This window comes from Gossypium hirsutum, chromosome A04, assembly GCF_007990345.1.
Source record: "Gossypium hirsutum isolate 1008001.06 chromosome A04, Gossypium_hirsutum_v2.1, whole genome shotgun sequence".
Classification (NCBI taxonomy): Eukaryota; Viridiplantae; Streptophyta; class Magnoliopsida; order Malvales; family Malvaceae; genus Gossypium; species Gossypium hirsutum.
In genome coordinates this window covers 78,817,613-78,825,166 of record NC_053427.1, presented here as the reverse complement: position 1 = coordinate 78,825,166, position 7,554 = coordinate 78,817,613, and the positions used below count along the sequence as shown (strand labels likewise).

General features: G+C 32.5%; 1 pseudogene; it reads left to right on the top strand.

Moving 5' to 3' along the window:
- The first annotated feature begins 891 nt into the window (after positions 1-891).
- Positions 892-3,172, top strand: LOC107948959 (uncharacterized; annotated as a pseudogene).
- The last annotated feature ends 4,382 nt before the right edge of the window (positions 3,173-7,554 follow it).

Below are 7,554 nucleotides of genomic sequence, written 5' to 3'. Positions count from 1 at the left end.
GATTTACGATCTGATCAACTCAAAAACCAAAATGAAGTCAACTCAACTTCCATTCTTAAGAATGGTTTAATTTACTCTCAGTCCTTATTTACTTTACACATTTCAAATTTAATCTTTATATTTTTAATATCATGAATTTAATTTCTCTTATTATTTTGATTGAATATTTGAAGTCTAATTGATAAGAGTCGCAAAAAGCTTCACATCAATTGAATTATGTGGCATTTCTAAAACTTTTAAAAGAAGATTTACTTACATTGTCATTTTGCAAAAAAAATAAAATAAAATCGATTTACACTATACTTTATATCAAATAGTGTTAAAGATTTTTCAACTCTACCGGTAAGTGGTTAGAATAAGTGGCAATAGATTGCTTTCTCAAGCATTTGGGCTAAGTTTGAATCTTGAAATTATTATTAATTAAGAGAACTTTATCTAAATACCACTTTCGACCTGAATAAAACTAAACTAAAATTGTAAAATGGATAAAGGCACCTATCATTATACCAAACAAAAAAACTTCAACCCTAGAATTAGAATGGAAATTTTACAACGCAGATTCAACATTTTTATTTGCTCATTTGACTTTTCACGCATGTAATATTTATTAGTGAGGTTGCAAAAAATTTTTATTTTAAAAATATAATACAATTCAATTTAACAGAAGTACTTGTTGAGATCAAAAGTAGAGGGACTAAATATTAAATATGCAATGAGTAGAAGACTACAGGGATTAAAAGCAGAAATAGATCCTTAGGAATCAATTTTGCTTTATTTTCCCCTCTTTTTCTTTTAGATTTCAAATTGAAAGAGAAAAATTATCGGCATCAAATATGGAGGGTAAAGGATATAATGGGCTGTCAATTTAAACCCAGGTAACTTCACTGCCTACTTTCGAAGCGGCTTCTCTGATGTGCTGGCTTTTTCCGCGTTGAAAACCTACCCCACTAGCGGCCGGTGGGACACCTAAACCAACCCCTTTTATCCGCCCCTTGTATTTTCCTTTTCCTTTTCCTTTTCGTCCAACCATTTACTATCTCACTTTTCTTCCACTCTCTCCTCGCCAGCATCTACGGCGGCTGCACCACCACTGCCACCACCAAGAAACTCTAAAGTCGCCTTCTGATCCCGATCTTTCATTACATAAACAGCAAGGGCTATCCGTCCAATACAGCCTACATGCTTCTCTAAAAAATGCATTCCCGTTTTGACCTTTTTTTCCATTTCTATTTCCCAGTTCATTCCTCTCCTTTCTTTTCCAGATATCTCGTCGGCGCCAACCATACCTCCGCTCGCTTCTGCTCTCGTTAATCTTTCAACGATTTCTCCGAGCTTTTTTTTTTTTGTTGAACAAAAATCACACTGCAATCGTTACAACTCAAACAGAGGAAGAAAGGCATCTTTTTATTTTTTATTTTTAATTTTGTTTTGAAGTTAGTGTTATCATGGAACCTGCTACAGGGAAGTCGAGTCTTTTCAGGAATATTCTGGCGCGTGCTCTTATTTTCGGTGTTCTCATCATGGTCTTCCGATTTGTATACGTGGTCAGCATCACCGGCGAATCTTGCACTCTCGGTAGCTTCTGCTTCTTCTCCTTGCCGCAGAATCTCAACTTCATCGTCCCCGGTGCCGGTGTCTCCGCCATCGTCGGGAACGACGCCGTTTCTGGCTCCGATCCTCGCCGTGACCTCTACACCAGTAAGGAGTGGATCAGGGCTGTCCATTTCTACTCTTCCGTTTTCCAAGATCTGATATCCGAGGGTTTGCTCTCGCCTCACTCCAAGTCCCTCTGCGTGGAGACTCCGTTGGGACAGGAAGTGTTCGCGTTGAAAGAGATCGGCGTGGAGAACTCCATCGGTATTTTCAAGAAAGCGGCCAAGCCTTTGGTGGTTAAAGGTGAGGGGCATCAGATACCGTTCGATGATAATTCTTTTGACTTCATATTCTCCGGAGGAGCTCGCCTCGACGCATCTGCTCGCCCGGCGGATTTCGCGTTGGAAATAGCTCGGACCCTGAAACCCGAAGGGTTTGTGGTGGTCCACGTCAAGGCTAATGATACATACAGTTTCAATTCATTACTTGATTTGTTCAGTTCTTTCAATTTAGTTAAAACGATCGACATGGCTGGTTTCGATTCATCAATGCCTTATATTAGAGAGATTGTGTTGAGAAAAGATACTGTAATTCGTAACCATGGGGGTAGAAAGATTCCCGATGGTGTTTCCGGTAATAAGTGCTCGGTTCCGGGGCACAAACGGGAATTGGTCCAAAAAGCAGAGCCGCTTATTGAGGAAGAGCCATTGAAGCCATGGATTACCTTGAAAAGAAATATTAACAACGTGAAGTATTTGCCATCAATGGTTGATATAAGTTTCAAGAACCGATACTTGTATGTTGATGTTGGGGCTAGGAGTTACGGTTCTAGTATTGGAAGCTGGTTCAGGAAACAATACCCTAAACAGAACAAGACCTTTCATGTATATGCCATCGAGGCCGACAAGACTTTCCATCAGCAGTATGAATCGAAGAAGAAGACGGTCACGCTGTTGCCGTATGCAGCATGGGTTAAGAACGAGACACTGCGATTCGAGATTAACCGCGATCCTGGCCAAGAAGAAGTGGATGAGCTTAAAGATAAAGGCAGAGGGATGGGCAGAATCCAACCGGTGAAATCAAGCGGAGGGGAGGTGGACGAGATCCAAGGGTTCGATTTCGCGGAGTGGTTGATAAACACTGTGACAGAGAGCGATTTCGTGGTGATGAAGATGGATGTGGAAGGAACTGAATTCGATTTGATTCCGAGGCTTTTCAAACAGGTGCAATCTGTTTGATCGATGAGATATTCCTCGAATGCCATTACAATAGGTGGCAGAGGTGTTGTCCTGGTCAAAGGAGTGCTAAATATGAGAAGACATACGGCCAATGCTTGCAACTCTTTACTTCACTCCGTGAAAGCGGGGTTCTCGTCCATCAATGGTGGTGAGTGAGTTTCATTAGCCTTCCTATGTTGTGAGTCAACTATATAGGTTCTTACGTTCATTCTGGGTTTTAGCTTGTTACATTTGATGTTCAGTTCATTCATTTAAATGGGAATGTAGGTACAAATCGAAATTTATCATTTACTGGGTTGTTTCATTGTTCTTATACAGTATTTAATCATGGAGTTCATACATCTTACCTGGTTCACATGATTAGCTCCTCGCATTAAATGTTGAGGGCATATTTCTATTTTAATTTGGGATATATCACGATTCAAAGGTCTGACATTTGACCATCCATTCAACTTGAAGTCTCATTGGGTGTCAATAATCAAAATCAGGGGCATTATAAATAGGATTAAGTACCTGGTTGGCATTTCTGCCGGTTCTATTACGGCCCGTCACGGTGGGTTGTGATTAGGGGTGAGTATTCAATCGAGTCGAATCGAGTCAAAAAATTTTGAGTTAGTCAAGTGAACGAATTCTATTTAGCAATCGAACTTAATTTGAATTTTTTTCGAATCAGATTAAATTGAGTCAAAAAAGCTCGAGGCAAGTCAAGTCGAGTTAATGAATCTCATTATTTATAATCAATGTTGCGTTACATAAACTTATTATTTAACTAGTAAACGAAGTACAAAATTATTTAACTACGTAAACAATATAATAGTTTTGCCTTTTAATTTAATAAGTAAATATTTTTCAAAACGGCGTAGTTTTGTCTTTTTTTATTCGGATTTTTAGATAACTCGAATTGTATAATTTATATTCGAGTTAAATCAAAAAATTTAATTTTTTATTCGAGTTGATCGAATAACTTGATTAACTCAAATAACTCGAACTTTTTAATTTAAAATTTAAAAAATTTATCAATTTTTTTAAATTGAATCGAATTTTACTCACAGATTCTTAATTATATATGATTATCTTAGTATTTTTTTAAAAGTTGAGATAAACGATTATTGAAAACTTATCTTGGATGTGAGTGATAACGGTTTAGATTAATTTTAAAATATATATATATTCATCTAGTAATATTTTTATTTTAAAATTTTGAATTGAAACCAAAATAAATCGAATTTCTTTGATTCGTATCGGTACGTTTTATTGAATTTTTTAAAATAAATTAAAGTATTTTATTTTTATTTAAAAAATTTTTACTCATTTATATTTTATTTTTATTTTTATTGTATATATCATAAAAATTATAAGTTAAATTGATTTTATTAAGATTGTTGAAACCATTTTTTTGAAAGCGGGAATCGAATTTGTTTGAAAATGAAAATTAAAACGGGAGTCGCCACCGATCTTTATTAGGTGTGATCGAATCACCCTTGCCTTAATAAAACGTTTTAGTTTATTAAAACGGTATTTTTGGTCTACGAAACTCGAGAGAAAAGGATTCGAGAGTCAGTTACATGCGAGGAATGATTAGCACCCTCGACATGCCCAAAATTGGTACCTAATTGATTAGTTAGTGTCTTAATGTTGAAAGTTAAAAATTGAAAATGGATTGAAATGCGATCCCTTTTTTATACTAGCATTGATTTTTAAAATGCTTGAATTAGCTCAAAATGATTGTTAAAGATTTCCTTATCTCGAGATATTGGAGTATCACATCCTGTAAGTTAGGACACAATACCATGAACTCCCAAGCGCAAAGTCGTCTTTAATTTTAATTGGGATCTTATGCATTTTAAAACTCAAAAGGATATTTGGCTATTTAGGACCAACGAGAAAACCGAAACCCCGTAAGTTAGGGCACAATTCCTCGATGTTCTAAAACGCAAAACATTGCCTTATTTAGAATTTTTTTTTTGAAATATAGCGAGTATAATGTTTAATAAAGTACGTTATTCATTTGGATTGAAAATAAAACAATTTATTGGATGAATGTAACGAGACTTGATTCATGGGGCGATAATATGAAATAAAAATATAGTGTGACATAGAGCAATGATACATGAATAAAAATATTACATGAGTGAATGACAATAATGTGGAAATACAAGTAAACGAACCATAGTACATGCAATGGCAATGATCTAGTATGATAACGAATAAATTTAAGATAAATAATGTGAAAAAGAAACTTAATATCAACAATGTGCAAAACAATTTAAAAATAGAGTGTATGTAAAAGAAATTTTAAGATAGGTAATATACAAGATAATCAAAGAAATGATTACTATATATATATACAAAATGGATATAACAATTTGAAATTAATATATATAAAAATTTTAAAGCAAATAGTAAAACATTTTAAAAAGAATAATACATAAAGCGAGTTTAAAATAAATAATGTAAAGGAATTTTAAGACCTATATTACGCCAAGCAAATTCAAAAGGATTCATATGAATGATTTTAACAATAGAAAATATATATATATATATATACATATGCATATATATAAAAGTTTTAAAATAAAGAATATATAAAAAAATATATTTTAACATAAGTAATACATAGAAAAATCAAAACGAACAACAATGAAAGGAATTAAAAACGATTAATACCTAAATTAGAATAGCTAAATAACACTTGAGAAATTTCAAAATATATTATGTATAAAATAATCTAAAATAGAAAGTATATATGTAAAGATGTAAAATATGTAATACCTCATACCCGTACCTGAGACCGGGATAGGATACGAGGCATTACCGAGATTTTTAGAATAATTTCAATTAATTTATATTATTTAGTATTCATTTACATGTTTCATGTAACATCCTTTTTCATATATTCAATTCAAACATCATATATAATACGATACAATATTTAAATTGTCATATTTACATGCTCATTCAAGATATACGAACCTACCTGACTAAATTGCAGAAATACCAAGATTTAGGGGCATATTAGTAATTTATCATTTTCTCAAATTTCACCTAATCTTAAATTGATAATTTCATTCAATTTATTAATTTAGATAATAAAAAAATTCATTCCCTTCAATTTAGTCTTTTTTTACATTTTTACAAAATTACCCCCTAAAGTTTTACTTTTATTCAATTTAGTCCCTGAGCTCAATATATGCAAATTAGCCATGCTAGCTGAATATTCATATATATTTTCCTCCTCCTCCTCCTCTCCATTCCACATCCTTAATGTATATATCATGCTTACAAGTAACATTATCAATAATTTCACTATTGACTTATATGTATATTCAAAGTTATTCATCCGTATCATAGTCACTAAATTATTTATATCTGGAGCTATGGAACTCCAAATTAAGATCCTCTAATTTTCCATGAAGCTAGACTCATATATCTTCTTACCATAAAATTTTCATAATTTTTGGTTTAGCCAATAAGAACAGTTTATTCTTTAAATTTGCCCCTGTTCTGCTGTCTGACAGTTCCGACCCTTCTTCACTAAAAATTAATTATCTCCTCGTAAAGAATTCGAATGATGTTCCCGTTTATTTATATTGAAAATAGACTCATTCAGGATTCTAAAAATATAAATTAAGCCCCTAATTATTTTTATCCAATTTTTGATGATTTTCCAAAGTCAGAACAAGGGAACCCAAAATCATTCTGACATTGTCCCACAAAACTTATTATATCTCATGATTTACAATTTCATTGCTTACACCGTTTAACTAGACTCAATAAGCTTTAATTTCATATTTTATTCATTCTCTAATTCAATTTCTACAATTTTTGGTGATTTTTCAAAGTTAGACTATTGCTGCTGTCCAAAACTGTTTTAGTGCAAAATGTTGATTTTCAGTTTGCCCCAAATTTCACAGTTCATACAATTCAGTCCTTGCTCAATTAACCCCTCAATTAAGTTAATTTTCTCAATTAATACTTTTCCTAGACATTATAAGTTATTTCATAACTATTGAAATTCAGAATTTCCATATAAAACTCTAACTTCAAACTCTTTTACAATTTAGGTCCCAAACATTCACTTTCTATTCAATTCTTTCAATAAAATCAGTATATAAAGAATTTAAAGCTCTAATTCCATGCTAAATCATCATATACTTCCAACACATATTCATAGAAACTTTCAATTCATAGAATCAAAAACTAATGAATTCAACAAGTGGACCTAGTTGTAAAAGTCACAAAAACACAAAAATTTCAAGAAATAATCAAGAATTGAACTTACTTGCAGTAAAAATATGAAAAACCAGCTTAAGGGAACTCTTCCATGGTGTTTTTGCTGATGAGAATGTAGAAAAATAAAGAGAAATCTAGATAATTCCACTTTAGTCCTAGCTTTATTAAGTAAATTTTGCAATTTTCCAATTTTGCCCTTAATTCTCCTTATTTTCTTGCTGATTTCATGCCCTTGCCGTCCAGCCCAAATAGACCTTGGGTCTATTTTCCTTTTAAACCCTCTTTCTTTTATCATTTAAGCTATTTAATCATTTCTCACAATTTTGCATTTGATACAATTTAGTCCTTTTTGTTCAATTAGCTATCAGTACTTTAAAATTTCTTGATGAAACTTTAATACTAACTTATTAACACTCCATAAATATTTATAAAAATATTTATGGCTTGATTTAAAATTCCTGAGGTCTCGATACCTCGTTTTCGATTCTAA